This window comes from Pinus tabuliformis, chromosome 8 (genome assembly GCF_031772625.1).
Source record: "Pinus tabuliformis cultivar Carrire ecotype Pingquan chromosome 8, CPIR1, whole genome shotgun sequence".
Lineage (NCBI taxonomy): Eukaryota > Viridiplantae > Streptophyta > Pinopsida > Pinales > Pinaceae > Pinus > Pinus tabuliformis.
Genome location: NC_142294.1, coordinates 902,237,850 through 902,265,514, shown reverse-complemented (window position 1 = coordinate 902,265,514; position 27,665 = coordinate 902,237,850).

Sequence of the window (27,665 nt, the reverse complement as noted above, 5' to 3'; positions counted from 1 at the left end):
AGAGACTTTAGGTGGTTTTATTGAGATTTTCTTTGTTTGCGTGTGAGTAATTAAATATTTAATCGTGGTTGAATTACCAAGACAATCCCGTAGACTTCGGGGGCAACCTCCCGAGTATACACCAAGCCATCTTGAAGGGATACCAGCTCTTGTATCACCCAGTGAGAGTAGAGTTGGGTCACCGGAAGTTGGAGAGTCATCTTTAATTGTTCATCCTGATTATCAAGTTCAAGCAACAGAGTATATTTCTAAACCAATTTCATTTTCCGAAGTTAATGGTAGTATTTCTCCTACCAGTGAATTAGCTGAAGAACCTGAAATTTTTGAACCTAAAACCGAGCCTGCTGCTACTCCATCTTCAGGATTTGCTTCTCCAACTTTTTGTGGTCCTGGTTCACCCAGGGTAGGAAGTATCATTACCCAAAATCTTCCTTCTGGACTCATTTCTATTGAAGAACTTGTTAGTCCGGACGAAGATATAACTCTCCCTGAAAATCAACCAACTTTAGAACTTAGGGAGCGTGAATCAATTTTCTACTGTCCTTTTAGGAGTGACGCTTGGTACGTATCATTGACAAAATTTTTAGAAAATCCGGGTCTTAGTTTTTCACCACCTTGAATTCCTTTTCATCCTATGCCCAGAGGTTATTATGGCACAGAATTATTAACTTCATTAAAACAATCAATGTCCACATATATTTCAGATCATATTCATGAATGGCGACGTAGACGACGTTTAGTGAAAGTTTTTATTCCAGATCAAATTTTAGCAGAATGGTTCATTAAATCATTATTACCTAAAATCACTGAAGATGTAGCTAAGATAGGAGTTGTTACTGAAGAGCAAGTAATTTCTCAGGCTCAGTACCTTGACCTCGTTTATATGCAGTTGGGTACTTTACATGAAAAAATCCCCGACCTTCCGAAACACAATCAAATAACTGCAGCTCCTTTAGGGTCTCATGCCGCTGATGGTATGATTGGTTCAGTTAGTACCAAAAGAAAGAACAAATCTTCAAAGAATTCTTCTCCTATTATAACTTTACCAGATTCCCCAACAGGAGACTCTTCCGTTGAAATTCCTGCCGATATCCATGTCATAGAATCATCTATGGCCAAATCAAAATCCGGTGGTAAAAAGAAGGGGAGGAAGAAAAATAAAAAAAAAACTCAAAAGAGAATCAGATAAAAATGAATCTACTGACGAGAAACGTAAACCTTGCTATCGTTGTCTCATTTGTGATGAGGAGCATTTTATAAGAGACTGAGCTGAGGTTTCAAAAATCGCGAAAGGTTCTCAAACGCCTGTTGTCTTGAAGGATCCTTTTCTTAGCCAAGATAGTAAGATGATCAGTTCTTCCTCAAATGCCTCAAAAGAACCCATAATGATGATGTCCCATGTTAGGATTCCGATGCGATCGCAATATTATGGAAGTAAAAGTCCTATTGGTGGTAAGGAAGCAGAATCTTCCAAAACTACAAGACAAGGGCAAGATGACCTCGGTAGATTGGGTTGAAAGTGTTGGGTTGTGTTATATTCTTTCCATGACTAGCCCATGTAGTTAACCGGGGGGTTAGAAGGCGGGCGGAGCCCCCCCCTTTCGTTGCACCGATTGCGTAGCGAGGGGGTCACAGGGGCTTTGAAGGGTGCAGGTAACCCCACTCTATGGGGTCTGGGGCAGCGCCCCAAAAAGTTTTGTTTTTTGGACCCTATATTAGGTTGGGTAGACCTACCTATGGCTTTGTGCATGTTTTTTGCACATGGTTTTGGATGCGATGGTTTTCGGTCCATGGTTTTGGACGTGATGGTTTTTGGTCCATGGTATTGGATGCTTTGACATGTGTAAATATGTATTGTAACATTGAAAGGAACATAATGAAAAAAATCAAGCTGGTAGTCCCAGTTTTGGGATCCAAAGGAAAATCTCTGTGTATATGTGTTTTATGTGTTATGCTCTCGTATTGTTTACTTTCTGTGTTTTTAGAATTCGTATGTAGGTAATTTTTGTACGGGGTTAAAACCTACATTTTGTATCAAAGTTGTTTTGGCTTCAAGGGGACGCCTTTGTTGCTTAGGGGTTTCGCTCACGGCTGTGGTAGACCCTGTTCAGTGGGATATCTGCGAGATCAATTCTAGAGGTGAAAGAAGATGGTGAGCAGTGGAAAGATAGAGATCGAGAAATTTAATGGTCAAAGTTTTGAGTTGTGGAAAATCAAGATGGAGGATTTGTTAGTGGATAAAGATCAGCGGATCGCGGTAGATCCGGGTAATAAACCAACAACAATGTCTGATGAAGAATGGAAGAAGTTGGATCGGAAGGCAAAGAACACAATACGATTGTGTGTTTCAGATTCAGTATTGCTGAATCTATCAGGGGAAGCTATGGTGAAGGCTTTGTGGGACAAGTTAGGGACGTCATACCAATCTAAGTCTTTGGTGAATGAACTGTTCCTGCGAAAAAAGTTGTATAACCTAAGGATGAAAGATGGAGACTCGGTGACAGAGCATATGAACACATTTAATACTATGGTAAGTCAGTTATTATCTGTTGATATTAAAATTTAAGATGAAGATAAGTGCATCAGTTTGTTGTGTTCTCTACCAGATTCATGGGATAGTCTGATTATTGCAATAGGTAGCAATACAACTACCTTGCAGTTTGATGAAATAGTCTCATCCTTGTTGATGGAGGAGATGAGACATAAAAATATGGAGAGCCATAATGGTGATGCCTTGTTGTTGTTGTTGATGCCGCTGTAGCATCTGTGGTGGATGAAGCTATTGTAGATGCTGGGATGATAGGAGGGATTACTACTGCTTGTGTGAGAGAAATAGGGACATCATTTGGAACTGTTTGAGGCAGCTGGGAGGTCGACTCTCCCTGCTTGCCTTGCACTGCTCTTTCCAATTCTTTCTCCATCTGAATTATTCTTTCGTTCATTCTCATCATTAGATCCATTGTATCCTCAGCATCTTTTTCTTGTGCCAGCTCTGCAGTTTGCGGGTGCATAGTAGGAGGCAACCCCAATTGTTTTCTAAGGGCAGAAATATCATCTTCTTTTTTCTTCATAACGGCCCTGACAGTCTTGGGGTCCTTGGGATCATGTCCTAGGTCCACAATAATGTCCTCCAATGTTTTAATTTTGTTGTCTTTGGCTAAGGAGGACAGTCTTTCCAAATCTAGCTAAGTATTTGTGTTCTTTAAAGACTCCTTCAATTCATGGGCCAGCATGGCCTTATCTGCTAAAGTAGCATAGACCATCTCACCCGTTTGTTTATGCAGCTCTATTTGATCCATCGGGTGAATGTCCTTGGCAAGGACCTCTAGATTAGTCTTCACATAATCTGCAGCTGATTGTGGCTGCGGTATCTTGGGCTTAAAATGACTTAGAATCATCTTTTCCTCCTTGAGGTCATATGCTGCCATCAATCTCTGTTGTTTGGCAGGTGTTGCCTTAAGAAACTAATCATATAATTGTACTCTTAATAGCTCATTTTGAGCCTTGATTTCCATGAAAGCCGTTTTGATACTAGGTGGCCGCTTGCTCTGTTGTGTTGAGGATGATACCTCCATGCCATGATGCCTCTCTTGCTCTTGCTGGAAAGAGCTAATAGGTGTGTGCTGGCCTGCTTCCCTTTCTGTCCTTGGACTTTCTAGTACCTCTTCACTAGTTTCCTCTTCAATTGGAGGATCAGCTCTTTGCCTCTTGGCTTCAGGCTGTTGTGTAGACCCACTAGCAGGTGTGGAGTCTTCTCTGTCTCGCTTCTTACCTCTTTCCTCATTGGCAGGAGTTTGTAGAGCTGGTACTTGCAGTGCCTTAGTCTGCTGTGGAGGGGCCTGCCCTTGACCCTGCTCCTTTGAGGTGGTAGGTTGTTCTGCAACCATTTCTTGCTCTCCATCCATTGGCTCTTTTCCTTTTGATGTACCTGTTGTTGGTGTAGACTGTTGTTGGGCAGCTTGTGAAGCTGCAGCTGTAGATGGACCTTCTCCGACTTGTTGTGGTAGTTTGAAAGTTACCTGGTCAAAAGAATCCAAGTCAAGAGTTTTTTCTAGATCTGACATTTTGCTCCATAATTTCTTCTTGAGTAAACTCCTCAGCTAGTGTCCCTGCTAACCACTCATCTTGGTTGGCATATTGTTCAATTTGTGGGAATCTACAGTGCTCATATGCTGTCAGCCTATATTTAACTCTTCGGGCACAGATAAAGCCATATGGGTCAGGAACCCACCAGAAACTCCTTTTCAACTTGAGCCTCTGCCCCAATATTTGGTCAGCTTCTCGCCAACCCTCTTTCTTGTTCACAATGAAGGGGCCTAGATGGTCTCTAAATTTCAAGCGAGCTTTCTTCTTGGCACTATGAAAATGAGTGAGGTATGAATTGATGAGTTGCCTGTAATATTCTAAGGCAAAAAGTCTCATTGGTACATATCTTGGGAGCCTATAAGGACAGAGCTCACAGCCATAGATTTTGATGACAGTGTGATTTTGTTAGAGATACCAATCACCTATTTTGTAAGTCTTGGACAGCTGCAAGATCTTCTGCATGTCATATGATAATCTAGGAGGAGGAGTTCTCATTAGGAGACAAGAGACTGGGTATACAAATTGGTCAATGAACTCACAGTAGGAAAATGGAGAGTTTTGAACCTCATGGAAAACTGATGACCAAAAGATGACAGACCGTCTTTCACCCTTAGAATCCAACTTCTTGATGGGGCATTGGAAGCATTCAGACTGGTAAAACATGAACAAATGATAGATATATGATGAATATTTAAATATTCCCTCCCTATCCAGCTTCACTAGGTTGTCATGCATTTTATTGGCTATGAACTTGGCATAGTTATACTTGACAGCAGGGTGATGTCCTTGGCTGTATGCAGATAGCAGAACCAGCACTGTTTCATCAATGTGCTCACTTGTTTTAAAGCCCAACACATAAGAGATCATATCTACAAGCAGCTTGCCCACCTCATTGAAGTTGACATATAGGAATGGAGGTGGCTCAGTAGGTTGGCGGTCTGCCCTCATGAATGTCTTGGCAATCCTTGCAATCTCAGAGCTGGAGAGTTTGGAGCCTTCATCCAGCAAGTAGTTCATAGAGAAAGGAAACAACAGCTGACTCAATTTGAATTTTAACATCTGGTTGACGGAGTCAGGAGTAATATGAAAAAGTATGCTCCCAGATGGAGACTTGACAGCTCTCTGGGTTGGCTCATAGTTCTCAGCGCATAGACGGATAATCTCAGGAAAGATATTAATAGAGGGGAGGAAGTAAAAAGGTAAATTAGACTCCCATATGCCATACATGTCACAGTTGCTCAAAAAACTGTTTCTCAATTGGCAGAAGGTTTGCAAGTGATTCCTGTCCCCAACCAAATCTTGAATGAGGTAATCTCTATCAGCTAGGGGCATGGCTTCAAGCTCTTTGTTTGGTGGATTCATAGGAGTGATATTTAGAGCTGTTGGAGTAGCCATTATAAAACTTTCTCTGATGTTGTATGTGAAGTGAAGTTGACAGTAGTAACAGATTGAAGATAACTGTTTCTGTGGATTTGTAAAGGGGTTGCAAAATGAGTTCAGCTGAGGCAATAAGCTCCAATATTTATGATTATGACAACGAGGACAATTTGCAGAGTTTGGAAGGGCCTTTTCTTTTTGATAAAATCTCTGGATTAACAGACTGTAAGGGCAACTTAGAAAAGAAATGAGGTTTATCCCAGCTGAATCTACTATAGTTTTTGAGTGGAATGTGGCAAAATAGGACAATGTCGAGTTGTTGTGGAATTTTGTCAGGAGCCCGAGCTTGAAAAACGGTTTTCCACGGTGAAATTGTGAATGGACGGGGGTTTGCAGGGTTTTCTTCTAATGGGGGAGAGTAATGAGTGAGTTTAGGTAGTAACTAGACGTGTGAGTGATTTGAATTTAGGAATTGGCAGGTTTTAAGCATGTAAAACAGAGAAAAATGGTAAGAACAGGGGCAAACAGGCAAAATTTGGCAAATACCTGGTTAAAATAGCGCTGAGGGCAACTGGACTGGTCCAATGGTGAATAATGGTGGTGAATTTGGAGACAACAACGGTGCAATTGGTCTAATTTTAATTCTGGACGAAAATGGATGAAACTGGCACAAGCAGCTCTCCACTATGACCAATGAAAATGACTACAAAATGGTCGAAAACGCATATTTTTTATAAAAATTTGGCATATTTGCGCTTTTGGCGCTTTTCTGTGATGACGTCAGCATGACGATATCAGTGGGTCCTGGGTACAGCAGGATGACGTGGCAGTTGACTGGGTGACGATGTGGCATAGGACACGGTGGCAAGTTGGGGACGCGGGCGGATGAAGTGGCAATGACATGGAGCAGCGGCGGGGATGCGGAGGTGACGTCACGAGGACGTGGCGCTGACATCAGAGGCGGGGGAGCGGTATCCGGTTTCCTCCCACACTGCTTTTCAGCATAGGTGGTATTGGAGGAGGGCCTTCGATCATGCCAGGAGGACGACACATGGCGGGGGTACGGCAGGGAAACCGCCCATCCCCCGGACGTTAACCTCCAGCATATCGGCATACGATAATGACCGCCCACCCTTGATCTGTGGTGTGGGGAATTGGACAGCGGACGGGGTAGGCGAGGTGATAGGGGGTTAGGGACAGGACCCGCCCACTATATTAAAATAATTACGCGCCAAGGGGGTTCAAAAACTTTGGAAATGTGGGTTTTATGGGTTGGGTTTATGCAAGGGGAAACGATAATTTAATGTTTAATTAAAATATTTAAACACCAAACCTTGACAATGAGGGCAAATGGGAGAGGGGTTAGGTTTATAGACAAGGGAGGGGGGACTATGGTTATTACTTTAACCAGAGGCTAAAGTAACTCCGGGTTTAGGACGCAGAAGGGTTCATAATAGTCCCAGATGGGCTATTATTTCCCAAACTATATTTACATAGCTATAATGCTATAAGGTAGGATATGTAATATTTTTTGGAATTTTATATAGTTTTTTGTAGCAATAGGGATGTGAAAGTAGTTAGGGAGCTATATAATAGAATTAGAAGTTAATATGAGTTTGTGAGGTGAAAGAGTAGGGCAGAGGCTAAGTTTATGGACTGAAACTTAGACATAAGAAGTGCATGGAATGTGGAGGAGTGATTTTACACAAGAAATGTGGCTTCTTTTCATTGAAGGAAGTCAAAACTTGACTTGATATTTTACAAAAATGAACTGAAAGCAGGATTTGTTGGGAAGATCCCAAAGTCCTCAAGGGGGTGTTAGTAAGAAACTTTGAGGGGGAGGTGAAAGGGAGTTAGACATGCTTCCATAGTTCTGCCATTAGACAACTGCTTTGAAATTTCTGTGATTGATGAGATGAGCCTTGATTGATAATACATCAGGTGATCCAAACCTTGCCTCTGCAACCTCAAACTACCTACCCAGCCTAATACATCTAACATTTTTTCTTCCTTTTGAATGGGTTCACTTAGACTTGCAAACCCTGATTATCCTCTTTTCTTTTGACTGTCCTCCTATCTAAATCTACCCTTATTTCTTCCAAGGGCCCAGATTAAGCAGTTGGGTTCCTTAACTTCTCTACCTAGCTACTCATCTGCCAAGCTTAAGCTGTTTGGACAGACATTCTTTCACTATTCTACAACATCAATTTAAACATGGCATGGTCCAGATTGAATTGTTGTGCCATCCATCAAGCTAGTAGTGGCATTTTGGCTAGCCACTTTCCTGGTCATTCTTTGGGGTTCATTTTCATTTTTCTTTATGACCAATTTACTCTTTTTTCCCTTTGATAATTCTTTTAGGGCATACCCTCTTTACATTTTTTAACTTTCCTCTAATGCTTTTTTACAAAATATGGAACCTTTGCACCATGAAAAGATGAACATATTTGGCACTTCCCAGGTCAATCATGAAAAATGAAACCTATTGGTATAGGAACCTAACAGTGGCTTCACTTGGGGATGGCCTTTTCCTTGTGAAAGGCCAAGAACAGTAGGTCAGATTGCCTTGTTTTTCAACTATTGTTGTAGCCTGAAATTTCCATATTTTGTAGATCAATGATTTGAACCTTTGTATCCTGTATGCAGTCCTTATGAGCTAATCTGTGCAAAATTATAGCTCTGTCTTTACTGGTTTCTCTGAGTATTGATCATCATCTTCATACTTCCCAAGTGCTTTTCTTGATTTCTTATGATAGACTTCAAAATATATATATAAAATAGTGCAATTCCCTGATTTTCCTCAAAATTTGCTGCATTTGTTACTTATCTAATTGCTGTAAAAAAAAATTGTTGGAAATACAAATATTTATGTACAATATACAGTGGTGTTATGCTCATCAAAGGGGATCAAAATAATGTTTGAGCATTCTCCCATTGACTGGGCCTTCCTCAGTGTTTGTGCCATCCAAACTCTTCAGAAAATATGTGTTATTACCTTGTACAACATGAATGACATAAGGTCCCTTCCATAGGAAATCAAACTTGCCATGTTTCCCTTTGTCCTCTCTCTTAGAATCCCATCTAAGTACTTTGTTTCCTATGACGAAATCTTCAACCTTCATTCTTTTATCAAATATCTACTTGATTTTATCTTGTAGCACTTGGGTTTTGTGATATACTTCTTCTCTTGTTTGCTGTAAGTGAATAGTTTGATTAATCCTTCTCTGCACATCATTAGGTTCTGCTCGTATTTCTTGCAGCAATTTGATTACAGGGATTCCAAAAGATGAAGGAACCTTGCCTCCATTCCATAAACCAATTCATAGGGACTTGTACCAATGGATCTTTTAGTGGTCAATCTGTCTACCCATAATGCATTTACCAACTTCTTATGCCAATTCTTTTTGTTCTCCTCCAAGACCTTTTTGATGATGTTGATGAGACTTTTGTTGGAGGACTCAGCTAGGCCATTGCCTTGAGGGTAATAGGCTCTGGAATGGCCCAAGGTCATGTGGTATTTGTGGCAAAAGTTGATCATTTTTTTGGATTTGAAAGCAGCAGCATTGTCTGTAATAATTTTATCTGGACAGCCAAATCTGGACAAGATCCTGGTTTCTAAAAATTGCATGATGATCGAGTCATTGGCTTGTCTACAAGGGATGGCTTCTATCCACTTGGTAAAATAGTCTGTGGCAGTCAAAATCCACCTATGTTGGCCAAAGGATGAAGGGTGGATTTCACCAATGAAATCTAGACCCCATTGTTGAAAAGGTCTTTCAGTTGAAATAGGTTTGAGGGGTAAAGGTAACAACTTTCTTTTGCCTTCAAAGATCTGGCATTTATGGCAGGAGATTACAAACTTTTTCACATAAGCAAACAGGGAGGGCCAATAAAATCTAGCCCTTAGGATTTTATCAGCTGCAGACTTCCAGTATAAGTGTCCTCCACAGTCACCTGCATGAAATTCCTTGAGGACATTGTCAGTTTCATCCAATGTTAGGCAATTAAGTAAAATTCCTTCATGATTTTTCTAAAACAAGACATTGTCTATGATACAAAACTTTGATGCTTTCATTTTCAAGAACCTTTTCTTAGTTCTGGACAACCCTGGAGGAGCTTGCAGGTTTAGCAATAAAAAACATATATCAGCATACCAAGGGGATTGTAAAAAGGCTTGTTTGATCTGTGGAGTTGCCATCTCCTATTCGTTGTCCAGTTCATTGATATCAAGGGCTTGGAAATTGGTTTCAGTCATCAGTTTGGCTAGCCCTTGTCCTTTTATCAGTTTTGTAGGCTTGATTTCAATGTCATATTCTAAGATATTGGCAATCCATTTGCCCCTTTTTCCTTCAATTCCTTCTTGAGTTAAAATGTCTTTAACCACAACATTTGGGACATAGGCAATCACATGAGAGTATAGAATGTAAATTCTGAAATCCTTGATGGCCTTTACCAGGGCATAAGCTTGCTTTTCCATGATCTGATATTTTAAGGGAGCATCTCTAAGAGCTTTGTTGAAGAAAGCAATGGGTTTTTCACACCCTTGGTCATCTTTTTGCAATAGGACAGCAGCAATTGTATGCTCAGATGCGAAGGAAAAGATAAAGAAATCTCTATCAAACCTGGGACTTGTGAGAACTGGTGTATTTGTCAAAGCTCTTTTGATGTCCTCAAAGGCTTGTTTGGCTTCCAGGGTCCATTTTACTTTAGAGTCTTTCTTCAGCATATTGTTTAACAGTCTTATGAGCTTGGCCAAATTAGGAATGAATCTTCTCAAAAAGTTAATCTTCCCTAGAAAAGCTTGTAGTTCTTTGATGTTTCTTGGATGAGGCACTTGAAGGATAGCTTGAATTCTACTCGGGTCGATCCTAATGCCATCTTTTGAAATGATGTGACCTAGGAGCTTGTCTTCCTCTAGGCCAAACAATGATTTCTTTGGGTTTAAGGATATGCCATATTTTCTGCAAATTAGGAAAACTTGCCTTAGATGTTCTAGGTGTTCTTGGTCTGATTTTGAAAAGGCAGTGAGATCATCAAGGTAGACTACTAGGAAATCATGGATTTCTTTGGCGAAGGCTATATCCATTGCTCTTTGAAAAGTGGCCCCTACATTTTTGAGCCCAAAAGAATTTTCACATATTTGAAGGTTCCCCAAGGTGTTGTAAAGGCAGTTTTGTCTTGATCATCCGAGTGTACTAAAATCTGATTGAATCCTGAGAATCCATCTAACAATGAGATCCTAGAGGCTCCTACTACCCTTTGTAGGATATGGTCCATTTTTGGTAAGGGGTAATGGTCTTTAAGAGAGACTTTGTTCAAATTTCTTAAATCAACACACAGTCTTATCTCTCCCGTTTTCTTCCTAGTAGGCACTAGATTTGAAATCCACCCTGAGAACCTAATTGGAGCAATGATTCCTGCCTCATACATTCGTTTAACTTCTTTTTCAATCAAAGGAAGAAGGACTGGGCTCACCCTTCTAAGCTTTTTTTCAAACGACTTTTGATTCTCTTTCAATGGTATAGTATGTTGGATTACTGAGGTATCATAAGATTTGAGGTCTTCATAACCCCAAGCAAACACATCTTGGAACTCCTTAAACAAGTCAATGTATTTCAATTTCTGATTAGCAGGCAATGCTTTGGATAGTTTTACCATTCTGGGATTTTGTGTTGTTCCAATGTTACAGTCCTCAATTTCAGCATTCAGTGGTTGCATTTTGGGCTTCCTAGAAATATCATTTGAATCGAATAAATCCTCCAAAGGAGTTAAACCTGTGGGCAGAAAACTGTCTTTTAAATCAATTACTTTAGCTTCTGCCTCAGCTATTTCATCAAAATCTGTTTTCTCCAGCTGTTGTACATTCTTGTCATTAAAATTAGTTGGATGCAAAATCAGACTTGCTGTTTCAGCTGATATATTTTGTTCAATTCTGTATGTCTGTTGTTGGTCATCCACAGTGCTAGTATCAATGTTGATGTTAGAGAATTCCCCCTTCAGAGTCAGGAAATTATTTATCTGTGTGTCATTTTCAAAGACTTGCCAATTTTTGATATTATCCGGGACTGCAGGTCTATGTTTGATTTCAGCAATGAAATTGTGGTTGGGTTCAAAAGGTAGCTTGCATGTGCTGGCAAAAGTTTCCAAGCTATGTGCATGTAAATTATGCTTTCTTGAGATTTTGGTGAGCTGAAATTCTAAGAAAGTGTTAAGTATTTCAATGGCTGCACCTCTATAAGCCCTCAACCTAGGATCATTTCTGACAAAATTTCCCTTCATCTCCTGTATGATTAGATCTGAATCCCCTAAAATTGAGACTTTGGTTGCACCCAGGTTTTTTATTAGCTTGAGTCCTAGAAAATGGGCTTCATACTCGGCCATATTGTTTGTGCACCTGAAATTTAATCTATATGCATGACCTTCTGCATGTTTATTCTGCATATTGTGTACCCAAACCCCTGCCCCTGCTCCTAATTTGTTTACTGAGCCATAAAACTCCAGATACCATAAGGTTTCATGGTCATGATTAGTATTGAGATTTTTAGAAAGTTGCACCATGGGCATATTGGGTTCTTATAAGTCATTTGATGTGTCATTTCTCTTTATTGCATTAGTCGTATTGGCAATTTTTTGATCTGGATCAGCAGATTGTTCATTCATACTTTCTGGTTGTGCTATTATCAGGAGTTTGGCATCAGTTTTGGGGCACATGTCAGCATTATACAAAATGAATGAATCCATGTCGGAATGTATTGAATAGATGGGGAAGTTTTGGGGCTTTTCTTGAATACTCACCACATATTTCATTAGTGTTTCACGGTACAATCTCTTTGGCTGCCCAAATACTGAAATAGTGGCATAGGACATGTCTAATTGCAAAGATCCTTGGAGTTTGGCACCCCAAGGTCTGGACAAAAGCATACCATACATGGGTGGAATATCAGCTACCACCACATCCATCAGAATTGTTTTGGTTGGGTATTGGACTAAGGATACACAAAGGTCTTTAATTAGGCCTAGACACTTGACTTGGCTGGAACCAAATGAGAACAAATCATTGTATGGTCTTATGATATCTAGGTCTATTTTTTCCATCACAGATTTAGGCATTAGGTTATGTCAGGCCCCAAAATCAAACATTGCATTGTGTAACACTTTGTCATGAATGTTTAAACTGACATAAAAAGGTGGAACTCCTCCATTTGTTGTTTTTCCATTAACTTCAGGACCAAAAAGTAATTCAGGTTGATCATCTAAAACATTTACAGCATCCCTATTGTCTGGTATTTGGAGTGACCTATTGATTTGTTGTCTATACACTTCATGTTGGGCCAATTCAAAAAGGGGAATAGCTATTTTCAGCTTACCTATTTCTGTTTCCAAGTTAAAGGGTTTTTTGTCTGCAGCTTTGTGTTGGGGACAGCAATCTTTTCTTTTTCAGCTGAATTTTCAACGACCTTTTCTTCATTTTGGCTGTTGTTTTGAAGTACCTATTTTTAAAAATATTTTCAGGAACACTATTTGAATTTTCTTTTGAGCAGAACGGATGAGAATGGCTGATTTTTAGAGGGTTGTACATCTGATATGTCTTCCACAGTAACTTGTCTTGGGTTTGGGTTTGTTTTATCAGAGAATTCTGTGAGAGCAGCTTTATCTTTTACTTTCTTTGGCTATTTAGCATCCTTTGGTTTGATATTTTCAGGCACATCTATGGTTCTACTTCTTAATTTGTATTGTTTATGAACCTCATAGACTGCCGCATCATAGCCTTCCCTAAAATCAAATGACTCTCCTGATTTGGTTTGAAATTGATTGGAATTATGGGCCTCTTGATCTTCTTGTGTTAAAAAGACTTGTTGTTCACTGTCCAAACCCATCAAGTTGATGTGAGGGTCCTCTGTTGGTTCACTAGATGTCGAGGCTTCGGCATAATTTTCTTGGAAAGGAGGTCTGATGTTCTGGTCAGGACCAGCCCTTCCAACATTTGGATTTTGATTCTTTCTAAAGTTTGGGTTTCTAGCAGTACTTGGTTGACATTCCCATGATGACTTTCTTTCGATGGTTTCCACTCTATCTCCTAGTCTGTCCATTCCTTTGATAATTGCATCCAGTTTTTGTTCAAATGCTGAAGGTTCTTCTTTAAAAGTAGTTCTTCTTTCAGCTCTTGCCCTATTTCTTTTAGCAATCAGGTTTGCCTCCACACTAACAACTATATTCTGCATGTCTGCTAAGGTTGGAGGGGCTCTTTCCCTCAGTTGATATGCCATGTCGGAATCAAATCCATCGGGGAATTTCATCAAATCTAAATCAGGTGGAGGTCTAAGGTTTTGAGGAATGGCATTGTAGACATTGTTGAATCTTGCACAATAGTCTAGGACAGTTTCTTGTGGGCCTCTTTTTATAGTGTCATACTCAGATAAAATGTGCAGTGGATCTTTTTTATTTTCCCATCTGTTGAGAAATGTGTGGTAAAGAGCATCCAGATTGGCTATGGAATTTGCAGCAACTACTCTAAACCAAGTTCTTACTTCTCCTGTTAAACTTTGGACAAAAATTTTCATTCTCACATCATCATCGTCTATCTCATAATTCTCAAAATAGTCTTGCATTTTCTTTGTATGTTGTAGAGCAGTATATGTACCTGTTCCATCAAAATAAGTGATCTTACTTTGATAATCCTGAGGCATGGCCCCAGGATTTCCAGGTAACTATAAAGGGGCATATCTATTTGCCATATTTATAGGGACAAATGGGACAACAGGAAGGAATGGGACAGCTGGAACAACAGTAACGGTGGTAGAAATATGGGTAGTAGATGGCGGTGTAGAGAAAGTACTTTGAGAGGTGAATGAGGAAGAAGGAGAAGAAGGTGCAATGTGAGGACGGACTGAAGGTTTAGCAGGGGTTGGGATATAACTTTGCTGAACTACTTCAGGGCTAGAATCAGCAATATCTTCTTGTTCCTCTTTTTTCCTAAGGATCTTTGGGATTAAGTTGGGATTGTCAAAAATAGCTAGGGGGTCTTGGTCAGGGTTTGACCTAGTATACCGAGTTTTCTTCCTTGGAGCCAACTTCCAAATTTGTTTTTGGTATTTTTCTGGGAATATTTCTAGTTTTAGGAAGGAACTGATCAAATTTTTGGAACAGCTGTTTAGAGCTTAAAACTAGAATAAAGATTGACTGAAGCAACTTTTATTTAATCCTGTAAATGCAAAGCAAGAACAGTTCAAAAGGCTTTCTGGCTGACATTCAGGCTTCATCTGTAGTTTTAAGGAATAGACAGCAATTGGAAAAATTCGTTCTTCCCCAGCAGAGTCGCCAATGATGTTATCACTCAGGTTGTTCCCTGGCTCCTAAGGGAATACGGCCGAGGTAACCACTAACCAATCTTTTAGCTACAGGTCCTAGCCTACCTGCAACCAAAGAGGGCTCTCTCTTTATATTTTAGCTTTCTTTTGAAGTAATTTTAGGATAGTTATGATGTACAAGGTTTTGTTTTAAATTTAGTTGGATGATGATTTCAAATAGAATTGATATGCAGCTTTCATAATAGCTTGGACCATTAGGCAATGGAGTCAATGATTGTGTACTCCTGAAAGTGCTTGTTGGGGAGGAGGTAATGCTACAAAGCCAGAAAGGTATCCATGAAACAAATCTTCAAATCTGGGAATCGATGGCATGAAATCAGGGAATGAAAGGCAGTCAAGGATCTTTCACTCAGCTGATAGAGGGAAAGTGTGAGAATATTATCTAGGAGCAATTAAGAATTCCTAAACAGCATTCATAATGAAAGAATTAGTGCAAACATGAGCAACTAAGAATTCATATTTATGACCAATTCTGAAGAAAACACAGTTAGAAACAGAGATTGAGCAAAGGATGCATTCAAACAAGTCCTGAGCTATTCTTCTTCTCTATTGCTAAGATCATGAAACATACATGTGAATTTTGCAAACACAGAAAGACAAAACATGGTTTAGGAAAACTTATTGTTCCATTAAACAACACAGGAATTCTGTAGTAGAACGTAGCTCATTGCTTTCACATCCAGACAGTGCAGAAATCATAAACTTCACCAGCTCTTTGTATTAGAAAATCTAAAAGTTACAGTGCAGCTCTTAGAGCGAGAATCATCAACCAACCCCAAATACATTCTATCGGGGGGTATATATACAAAAATAAGATAGAAAATATCTAGATGATGAGTCTTCATGTAATAAATTACATCACCAACTCTTCCAAGGAGGTAAATGAAGAAAGTAAATGTTGTAATAAATATTAGTGGATTAGTTGTCCATTTTGTCAGAGAATTTTGACTTTTGGGACCAACTGAGTCGACTGGGGCTGTGCTTTCAAATTTGCGTTTTCCTGGCTTGCTGTCCCAACACTTTGGTGAGTCATTGGCTTGACCCACTCCACCTGTTGTCTAACTGATATGTCTAGTGCCTGCGTACTCAACTCTGCTGACCTGTAGTTGATATGTAGCTGACCAAAATCTGAAGCTGAACTAAGAGGAAAAGGCCGAGATTACTTGGGCAAAATTTCCAGCATTGCTTGCCACCAATCTTCTCTAGGCAGCTGATGTCTTTGTATCTTTATTAATGTCTCATCTGCCTCGGTATATATGTAAAAAGTGGGCATGACCTCAAAAAGATGATTGATTTCATGCTCAATGTAAAACAAGTTTTCTAATTTATCATATAGAGATTGTCCGGAGGAAGGGCCTGCTTCTTCTGAGGAACTTGAAGATGCTGTAATCTGATTTGTAATAAAATTATTCATTCTGGTGGCATATTGTTCCCGGGTCAGTAGTCTCCCAGCACTGGTTAGCAAGTTGGGCAATCCTCTGCTCTGCAATGCTTCAAGCTTTAGCTTGAATTCATCTACTTCTGCCTGCATTTCCTGACACTTTCTTTCTAGACTTTGGACAAAATTTCTTAAAGTTAGCACCTTTTTTGCTGTCAGAATAGTATCTGTCCTGTTGCTAATGTCTAATGCTACCAACTCTTCCTTGGTGTGAGTGTTCAAGAAATGAATCATTTTGCTGGCCTGCTCAGGCATATTCCCTAATGCTGCTCTAGCCCTCTGATTCTCAAATTGAGCCCGGCCTATCAATTCTATCTGTTCATGGATGGTTTGGATTGATTTCCATTGTCTAGTGATTGATTGGCCAATTTTGGCCCACAAAATCTTTTTTATTTCAGCTAGAGTCTTTTCCAAATTCATCTCTTTCTCCAAGGCCTTTATTTTGTCGTTGAGGGCCTTAATTTCCCTTGTTTTCTCAGCTACTGTCACCTTGAACGTATCGTAGCTCACTTCTAGTTTGGCCAGCTTTTCCTTGGCCTCTTTTATCTCTGTTGCCTAAAGTTCTAGCTCCTTGACAGCTTTCATCATTTCATCCATGCTCATGCTAGATTCAGGTGTTGTTGTTGTTGCTGCCACTGTAGCATCTGTGGTGGATGAAGTTGTTGTAGATGCTAGAATGATAGGAGGGATTACTGCTGCTTGTGTGAGAGAAACAGGGACATCAGTTGGAATTGTTTGAGGCGGCTGGGAGGTCGACTCTCCCTGCTTGCCTTGCACTGCTCTTTCCAATTCTTTCTCCATCTGAATTATTCTTTCATTCATTCTCATCAGTAGATCCATTGTATCCTCAGCATCTTTTTCTTGCGCCAACTCTGCAGTTTGCGGGTGCATAGTAGGAGCCAACCCCAATTGTTTTCTAAGGGCAGCAATATCATCTTCTTTTTTCTTCATAAGGGCCTTGACAGCCTTGGGGTCCTTGGGATCATGTCCTAGGTCCACAATAATGTCCTCCAATGTTTTAATTCTGTTGTCTTTGGCTGAGGAGGACAATCTTTCCAAATCTAGCTGAGTATTTGTGTTCTTTAAAGACTCCTTCATTTCATGGGCCAGCATGGCCTTATCTGCTAAAGTAGCATAGACCATCTCACCCGTTTGTTTATGTAGCTCTATTTGATCCATCGGGTGAATGTCCTTGGCAAGGACCTCTAGATTAGTCTTCACATAATCTGCAGCTGACTGTGGCTGCGGTATCTTGGGTTTAAAATGACTTAGAATCATCTTTTCCTCCTTGAGGTCATATGCTGCCATCAACCTCTGCTGTTTGGCAGGTGTTGCCTTAAGAAACTGATCATATAAATGTACTCTTAATAGCTCATTTTCAGCCTTGATTTCCATGAAATGAGTTTTGATACTAGGTGGCCGCTTGCTCTGTTGTGTTGAGGATGATACCTCCATGCCATGCTGCCTCTCTTGCTCTTGCTAGAAAGAGCTAGTAGGTGTGTGCTAGCCTGCTTCCCTCTCTCTCCTTAGACTTTCTAGTACCTCTTCACTAGTTTCCTCCTCAATTGGAGGATCAACTCTTTGCCTCTTGGCTTCAGGCTGCTGTGTAGACCCACTAGCAGGTGTGGAGTATTCTCTGTCTCGCTTCTTACCTCTTTCCTCATTGGCAGGAGTTTGTAGAGCTGGTACTTGTAGTGCCTTAGTCTATTGTGGAGGGGCCTGCCCTTGACCCTGATCCTTTGGGGTGGTAGGTTGTTCTACAACCATTTCTTGCTCTGCATCCATTGGCTCTTTTCCTTTTGATGTACCTGTTGTTGGTGTAGACTGTTGCTGGGTAGCTTGTGAAGCTACAACTGTAGATGGACCTTCTCTGACTTGCTGTGGTGTTTTCAAAGTTACCTGGATAAAAGAATCCAAGTCAAGAGTTTTTTCTAGATCTTTGACATTTTGCTCCTTAATTTCTTCTTGAGTAAACCCCTCAGCTAGTGTCCCTACCAGCCACTCATATTGGTTGGAATATTGTTCAATTTATGGGAATCTACAATGCTCATATGTTGTCAGCATATATTTAACTCTTCAGGCACTGATAAAGCCATCTGGGTCATAAGGAACCCACCAGAAACTCCTTTTCAACTTGAGCCTCTGCCCCAATATTTGGTCAGCTTCTTGCCAACCCTCTTTCTTGTTCATAATGAAGGGGCCTAGATGGTCTCTAAATTTTAGGCGAGCTTTCTTCTTGGCACTATGAAAATGAGTGAGGTCTGAATTGATGAGTTGCCTGTAAGTATTCTAAGGCAAAAAGTCTCATTGGTACATATCTTGGGAGCCTGTAAGGACAGAGCTCACAGCCATAGATTCTGATGACAGTGTGATTTTGGTAGAGATACCAATCACCAATTTTGTAAGTCTTGGACAGCTGCAAGATCTTTTGCATGTCATATGATAATCTAGGAGGAGGAGTTCTTATTAGGAGACAAGAGACTGGGTATATAAATTGGTCAATGAACTCATAGTAGGAAAATGGAGAGTTTTGAACCTCATGTAAAACTGATGACCAAAAGATGACAAACCTTCTTTCATCCTTAGAATCCAACTTCTTGATGGGGCATTGGAAGCATTCAGACTGGTAAAACATGAACAAATGATAGATATATGATGAATATTTAAAGATTCCCTCCCTATCCAGCTTCACTAGTTGGTCATGCATTTTATTGGCTATGAACTTGGCATAGTTATACTTGACAGCAGGGGGTTGTCCTGGGCTATATGCAGACAACAGAACCAACACTGTTTCATCAATGTGCTCACTTGTTTTAAAACCTAGCACATAAGAGATCATATCTACAAGCAGCTTGCCCACCTCATTGAAGTTGACGTATAGGAATGGAGGTGGCTCAATAGGTTGGCGGTCTGCCCTCATGAATGTCTTGGCAATCCTTGCAATCTCAGAGCTGGAGAGTTTGGAGCCTTCATCTAGAAAGTAGTTCATAGAGAAAGGAAACAATAGCTGAGTCTGTTTGAAGTTTAACATCTGGTTGATGGAGTCAGGAGTAATATGAAAAAGTATGCTCCCAGATGGAGACTTGACAGCTCTCTGGGTTGGCTCATAGTTCTCAGCACACAGACGGATAATCTCAGGAAAGACATTAACAGAGGGGAGGAAGTAAAAAGGTAAATTAGACTCCCATATGCCATACATGTCACAGTTGCTCAAAAAACTGTTTCTCAACTGGCAGAAGGTTTACAAGTGATTCCTGTCCCCAACCAAATCTTGAATGAGGTAATCTCTATCAGCTAGGGGCAAGGCTTCAAGCTCTTTGTTTGGTGGATTCATAGGAGTGATATTTAGAGCTGTTGGAGTAGCCATTATAAAACTTTCTCTGATGTTGTATGTGGAGTGAAGTTGACAGTAGTAACAGATTGAAGATAACTATTTCTGTGGATTTGTAAAGGGGTTGCAAAATGAGTTCAGCTGAGGCAATAAGCTCCAATATTTATGATTATGATAACGAGGACAATTTGCAGAGTTTGGAAGGGCCTTTTATTTTTGATAAACTCTCTGGATTAACAGACTGTAAGGGCAACTTGGAAAAGAAATGAGGTTTATCCCAGCTGAATCTACTGTAGTTTTTGAGTGGAATGTGGCAAAATAGGACAATGCCGAGCTGCTGTGGAATTTTGTCGGGAGCCCGAGCTTGAAAAACGGTTTTCCACGGTGAAATTGTGAATGGACGGGGGTTTGCAGGGTTTTCTTCTAATGGGGGAGAGTAATGAGTGAGTTTAGGTAGTAACTAGGCGTGTGAGTGATTTGAATTTAGGAATTGGCAGGTTTTAAGCATGTAAAACAGAGAAAAATGGTAAGAACAGGGGCAAACAGGCAAAATTTGGCAAATACCTGGTTAAAATAGCGCTGAGGGCAACTGGACTGGTCCAATGGTGAATAATGGTGGTGAATTTGGAGACAGGAATGGCGCAATTGGTCGAATTTGAATTCTGGACGCAAACGAATGAAAATGGCACAAGCAGCTCTCCACTATGACCAATGAAAATGACTACAAAACGGTCGAAAACGCATATTTTTTATAAAAATTTGGGATATTTGCGCTTTTGGAGCTTTTTCGCGATGACATCAGCATGACATCATCAGTGGGTCCCGGGTACGGCAGGATGACGTGGCCGTTGACTGGGTGACGACGTGGCATAGGACACGGTGGCAAGGTGGGGACGTGGGCGGATTAAGTGGCAATGACATGGAGCAGCGGCGGGGACGCAGAGGTGATGTCACGAGGATGTGGCGCTGACATCGGAGGCAGGGGAGCAGTATTCGGTTTCCTCCCGCACTGCTTTTCAGCATAGGCGGTATTGGGGGAGGGGCCTCCGATCATGCCAGGAGGACGACACGTGGCGGGGGTACGGCAGGGAAACCGCCCATCCCCCGGACGTTAACCTCCGGCATATCGGCATACGATAATGACCGCCCACCGTTGATCTGTGGTGTGGGGAATCGGATGGCGGACGAGGTAGGCGAGGTGATAGGGGGTTAGGGACGGGACCCGCCCACTATATTAAAATAAATACTTGCCAAGGGGTTCAAAAACTTTGGAAATGTGGGTTTTATGGGTTGGGTTTATGCAAGGGGAAACAATAATTTAATGTTTAATTAAAATATTTAAACACCAAACCTTGACAATGAGGCAAATGGGAGAGGGGTTAGGTTTATAGACAAGGGAGGGGGGATTATGGTTATTACTTTAACCAGAGGCTAAAGTAACTCCGGGTTTAGGATGCAGAATGGTTCATAATAGTCCCAGATGGGCTATTATTTCCCAAACTATATTTACATACCTATAATGCTATGGGGTAGGATATGTAATATTTTTTGGAATTTTATATAGTTTTTTGTAGCAATAGGGATGGGAAAGTAGTTAGGGAGCTATATAATAGAATTAGAAGTTAATATGAGTTTGTGAGGTGAAAGAGTAGGGCAGAGGCTAAGTTTATGGACTGAAACTTAGACATAAGAAGTGCATGGAATGTGGAGGAGTGATTTTACACAAGAAATGTGGCTTCTTTTCATTGAAGGAAGTCAAAACTTGACTTGATATTTTACAAAAATGAACTGAAATCAGGACTTGTTGGGAAGATCCCAAAGTCCTCAAGGGGGTGTTAGTAAGAAACTTTGAGGGGGAGGTGAAAGGGAGTTAGACATGCTTCCATAGTTCTGCCATTAGACAACTGCTTTGACATTTATGTGATTGATGAGATGAGCCCTGATTGATAATACATCAGGTGATCCAAACCTTGCCTCTGCAACCTCAAACTACCTACCCAGCCTAATACACCTAACATTTTTTCTTCCTTTTGAATGGGTGCACTTAGACTTGCAAACCCTGATTATCCTCTTTTCTTTTGACTGTCCTCCTATCTAAATCTACCCTTATTTCTTCCAAGGGCCCAGATTAAGCAGTTGGGCTCCTTAACTTCTCTACCTAGCTACTCATTTGCCAAGCTTAAGCTATTTGGACAGACATTCTTTCACTATTCTACGACATCAATGTAAACATGGCATGATCCAGATTGAACTGTTGGGCCATCCATCAAGCTAGTAGTGGCATTTTGGCTAGCCACTTTCCTGGTCATTCTTTGGGCTTCATTTTCATTTTTCTTTATGACCATTTTACTCTTTTTGCCCTTTGATAATTCTTTTAGGGCATACCCTCTTTACATTTTTTAACTTTCCTCTAATGCTTTTTTACAAAATATGGAACCTTTGCAGCATGAAAAGATGAACATATTTGGCACTTCCCAGGTCAATCATGAAAAATTAAACCTATTGGTATAGGAACCTAACAGGTGGAAGGGTTAGAACACTTCTGGGTATTCTGCATATTCCTACATTGGCCAGAAATCTGATTTCTGTAAGCAAGCTGGATGATGCAGGTGTAAAAATAGTGTTTGAGAAGGATACCTACAAGATGGTTCGGGGAGCACCGGTATTGATGTGGGGAGTTCAGATTGGAACTCTGTACAAGTTGCAAGGTATCATTGTTGTTGATGGGTGCAACAGCTCTGTGGTTCTTGAAAGTGGAGCAGAAAATCTAGTGGTCTCTGGAGAGAATACCATGTTGTGGCATCAAAGGCTTGGACATATTGGAGAAAAGGGCATTCGAATACTTCATCGTAAAGGTATGGTAGAAGGTATGAGTAATAGCTCTCTGGATTTTGATTTCTATGAAAATTGTGTATATGGGAAGAAGAATCGGGTGAATTTCCCCTCTGGTGGTAAGAGGATGAAACATATATTAGAACTTGTGCACAGTGATGTGTTTGGACCTGTGAAGGTTCCATCACTGGGTAAGTCTGTGCACTATTTATCATTTATAGATGACTTCTCAAGGAATACATGGATATATTTCCTTAAGAAGAAATATGAAGTATTTGACAGGTTTAAAGAATTTAAGGCTCTAGTGGAAAACCAGATAGAGAAGAAGATAAAGGTGTTGAGGACAGATAACGCTGGAGAATTTTGTAGTAAGGAATTTGAAGAATTCTGTAAGAAGTGTGGTATAGCATGGCAGAAAACTACTCTATAAACACCTGAGCAAAATGAAGTTGCAGAAAGAATGAATAATACGTTGATGAAAAGGGCAAGAAGCATGCTCAGTGGTGCCAGGTTAGGACAACAATTTTGGGTAGAGGCGGTGGAGACAACATGTTACCTGGTCAACAGATCACCTTCATCAACGTTGAAGGATAAGACTTCATAAGAGGTATGGACTGGTAAAAAACCCTCTCTGTCACATCTGAGGGTATTTGGATGTGATGCATATGTACATGTTCCAAAGGAGAAAAGAACCAAGTTGGATAGTAAATCTAAAAAGTGCATCTTTATTGGGTACAAGGATGGTTTAAAGGGTTATAAGCTTTGGAACCCAGTAACAAGGAAGGTTGTGTATAGCTAAGATGTGGTGTTCAAAGAGGTGAAAGATGTTATTAAACATGAAGTCCAACCAAAGGAACCTGAGAAGATAGAGTTTGAGCTAAAGGAGGAAGAATCAGACTCTACAGCAAAGGAGGAATCAGAAGATGAAGAGCCACAAACTCCAGGTGTGAGAAGATCAGTTCGAGAAAGAAGGAAGCTAGAAAGGTATAGTCCATCTGCTTTTTGTTCAAATTTTTCTTTATTTATTACTGATGATGATCCCAGAACTGTGAAGGAAGTAGTAGATTCAAAGGATGGAAAGCTCTAGAAAGAGGCCATGGTTGATGAAATGGCATCTTTGCACAAAAATGAGGCTTGGGATCTGGTGGAGTTGCCGGCTGGAAGGAAACCCATTGGCAGCAAATGGGTGTTCAAGATGAAGACAAATGCAGAAGGAAAGGTGGAGAAATACAAAGCTCGGTTGGTAGCAAAAGGTTATTCCCAAGTGCTAGGAATTGATTTTGGTGATATTTTTTCTCCTGCTGCCAAGGTAGCTTCTATTAGATTACTTTTATCTGTTGCTGCTGCTTTTGATTTTGAGGTAGAACAGATGGATGTGAAGACAAAAATTTTTCACAAGGATCTGGAAAAGGAGATCTACATGAAGCAACCTGAAAGTTTTGCAGTGAAGGGTAATAAAGAAATGGTATGCAAGTTAAATAAGTCTCTATATGGGTTAAAACAGTCGCCAAGGATGTGGTATCAGATATTTGATACATTTATATGGGGACTTGGCTTGACCAGAAGCAAATCAGATCACTGTGTGTATTTTAAATTAATTGGTGACCGTGTTATTTATCTGGTCTTGTATGTGGATGATATGTCGCTGGTTGGAAATGAAAAAGAAATTATCCAAGATTTGAAGACCCAATTTTCCTTCAAGTTCGACATGAAAGATCTTGGTGTTGCAAACTATATTTTGGGCATGGAAATTAAAAGGGACCAGGAAAAGAGGAAGCTCTAGTTAAACCAGAGGAAGTATGTCGAGACAATACTGCAGAGGTTTAATATGCATGATAGTAAATCGGTGAAGGTTCCTATTCCTGTAGGTGTTATCTGCTGAACAGTGTCCCAAGACACAAGAAGAGGAAGAGGACATGTCCCGTGTTCCATATGCAAGTGCAGTCGGTAGCCTGATGTATGCAATGGTCTATACTAGACCAGACATTGCACATGCAGTAGGAGTATTGAGCACGTTTATGTCAAAACCAAGGAAGGAGCACTGGACAGAAGTGAAGAGGGTTTTCAGGTATTTGCGTGGCACTAGTGATTATGGTTTGTGCTACCAAGGAAGACCAGGATTGGACAGAGTGTTGGATATTCGTGGCTTTGTTGATGCAGACTAGGCTAGATCTGGATCAAATAAGATCTACAAGTGGGTATGTGTTTAACCTATTTGGAGGTGCAGTCTGTTGGATGAGTAAGAAACAATCTGTAGTGGCACTATCAACTACAGAGGCGGAATGCATGGCAGCCATCATGCAAGCAAGGAAGCAGTTTGGTTGCAGAGATTTTGTTCAAGTATGGGGTTAGTACAGGGAGCTATAAGGATAGATTGTGACAGCCAAAGTGCATTTTCTTGGCAAAGAACCCTACATATCATTCAAAGACAAAGCACATTGATGTTCAGTATCACTTTGAGAGGGATACGATAGAAGACAAAAAGGTGTTGCTGGTAAAGTTGGACACCTTGAAGAATACTACAAATGCATTGACAAAATCTGTGAGCTCTTAGAAGTTCTCTTAGTTTAGAGAAACAATGGGCATTGCAGGGCTGGATAAATGACTAAGCTCTCTTGTGTCCCCCTGTGGAAAGAAAACAAGTGGGATAATCTTGGGTTGTGTTATATTCTTTCCACGACTAGCCCATGTAGTTAACCGGGGGGTTAGAAGGGGGGCAGAGCCCCCCCATTCGTTGCGCCGATTGTGTAGTGGGGGGCTCATAGGGGTTTTGAGGGGTGTAGGTAACCCCACTCTATGGGGTCTGGGGCAGCGCCCTAGAAAATTTTGTTTTTTGGACCCTATATTAGGTTGGGCGGACCTACCTATGGTTTTGTGCATGTTTTTCATACATGGTTTTGGACGCGATGGTTTTCGGTCCATGGTTTTGGACGCGATGGTTTTTGGTCCATGGTATTGGATGCTTCGACATGTATAAATATGTATTATAACATTGAAAGGAACATAATGAAAAAAATCAAGCTCGTAGTCCCGGTTTTGTGATCCAGAGGAAAATCTTTGCGTATATGTGTTTTATGTGTTATGCTCTCGCATTGTTTATTTTCTGTGTTTTTAGAATTTGTATGCAGATAATTTCTGTATGGGGTTAAAACCTACAGAAAGAACAACTTTCAGGAAAATCTAAATGGTGCACCAGAGACAAGGTGGAGGAAACCTTTCCTCACCTCATTAAGTAGAAGATTTTGGGGACCAAAAGCCTCCCAAAATGGGGAGGTGTGATCCGAATTGGATAATTATATTTTTTTTCATCCATATTGATTATTTCATAGTCGAAAAATTGGAGGAATCAATTCACGGGACCATTTTTACTAGTGGGACCTAGTTTGGTAAAATAAGGTCTAAAACCTTCTGGGAGCATTTTGAGGCATCAAATGATGTTTTTGGGGGGTAAAATTTTTCCTCTTTAGCACGAAACCTTTTTTTTTCCTATTTTTCACATAGAGACATTTCCAACGATATAATAATTGCATAAATCAAAGTTTGTATGTGAAAGTTATGCCAATCATAAGTTGACCTTCCTATCTCCACCACCATAATTCGAGAGGATGCCACACTAGCCCCCATTATTCACAGAAAATAGGCTAGCCACGTGATTAATATGTAGAAGACTCTATAAGAGTCTATATTGTAACCTTGATTTAGAGTTGAGGCAGTCAAACCTAACCACTAGTAGGCTATAAGATTGTGTTATAACCATGTCATTAGGAGGAAAAAGGGTTCCATTTATTTCGAGTGCATTTGTTCCATAGTTGAGAAAAAATGGCCAAGAGGGATACGAGGTAGATCACACAGAGGTGATTTGTGCATTGTAATAGCCCACACGCCACATACCATACTTCTTTGTATTCACAACAATATTTCCATTCAAATAAAGAGAGTGAAGCAACCTCACCTTCCACGATTTTTCTCCCGAAATGGTTTCCCAAGTCATATCTTGTGTCATATTTGTTTGTGAGATTTTATTTCACCATTCTCTATTTTTTGTATAATATATAATTCACATGCATGAACTATTAAAAATATTCTATAGGTCCAGAAATCTAAAAAAATTAATAAAACTGTAATAGTGTATAATTTCAGATTTTAAATATAATTTTATCATATCTATTGTGACGAACTATCCAGTGGGATATCCACGATAGTTTATGGATCATGGGTTGAGCGACATTGTCTAGTGGTGGGCTACACGGGGAACTTTTTTTCCTAGAAAGATATTCTCTTTATTTTTGATCTCCATATTAGAACTTGTATATGACGAAAAAGATCTCAATGGATGTCTAATGCTTTCTCACTCCTGTATTCTAGAAATCCGAAGTCTATATGGTGTTTGTTGTCATAGTGTTTTTGAAACTAGTGTTTCTTCTTGATGTTTGCTATATTGGAACTCTAGAATTTGATGACCTTTATTCGTTGGTGTTTGGTGTTCTAGCCTTCACATTGGTGGTGATTAGCGGTTTCTAATATTCTAGTATTTGGCACTTCAAGTTGGAAATTTTATCTTGGTTCTAGAAGTTGAACTTTTGGCTCATATTTTCCCAGTTCTACCCCTCTTGGTTCATCTTTTGGGGGTATAGTTTGTCTAATAAACAATCTCAAATTTTATATTGGAACTTATAGCATGTATTTTCATTGCATGGACATCATTCCTCAATTATGGATTATAGAGAGGGATAGGAACTTTGTAGGGTGATCCAAAGAGACAAGGAATCTACAAGTAGCAACAAAATTTCAATATTTTTTATGACCACAAAATTCCATGAAATTGAACACCAATGCATATCTCAGAATGTAATGGTTATAAACAACTTAATATGACAAAAAAGGAAAATTAACATCTTCGAAGAAAAAAATGATCCATGCTAAGAAATATGACTTACAACCTAAACAAAGGTTCTCATGCCTTGGCCTCTAGAATGTCAAAGAATTCAACTCAAGAAGACATTAAAGTCAAAGACATCGTTCATGAAATTACTAAGGATATGAATATGGGCAACCAAGATTCTCATTCTTCAACATTTGAAAATATAAGCCATCAATAAACATGCTTTTCATTAGCCTTTATGTTACGTAGAATGATAAAAATATTACATGTCTTTAAAATATATATCAATAGGAAATTCTAAAAGGATACCATTACGAATGAACTTAAAATATTGTTTTTAGCATTTTATGT